Raw genomic sequence first — 406 nt, 5'->3', positions numbered from 1 at the left:
AATCAGCCTAGTAACTGCAATGAAATAGAAAGAGATAGAATTATATCTATGTCTTTCTATTTCATTACAGTTACTAGGCTGGTTAAGTTAACAGGGTACCTATTATGGAAATAATCGGAATGGATTCCGATCGAAATTATTTCGTTTTCCCCAGAAAATACAATAGAAATCTAGGGAATAATTGAATAATTCCGATCGGAATCCATTCCGATTATTTCCATAATAGGTACCCTGAGCTTGGTGAAAGTGGCCCTTATACACGAATCGCGCAGTCCATTCTCTATAGATAAATTTTCACGAGCTGCTCTAACCGGCTATTTTAGCGACAAAAAGGATCACATGATCAAAATGGACATTTGATATTCGTCAATTTTGACCATGTGATTCTTTTTGTCGCTGAAACAGC

The sequence above is a fragment of the Trachymyrmex cornetzi genome, unplaced genomic scaffold (genome assembly GCF_001594075.2).
Source record: "Trachymyrmex cornetzi isolate Tcor2-1 unplaced genomic scaffold, Tcor1.1 scaffold1194, whole genome shotgun sequence".
NCBI classification, from domain to species: domain Eukaryota; kingdom Metazoa; phylum Arthropoda; class Insecta; order Hymenoptera; family Formicidae; genus Trachymyrmex; species Trachymyrmex cornetzi.
Note: the sequence above shows the minus strand (reverse complement) of the source record.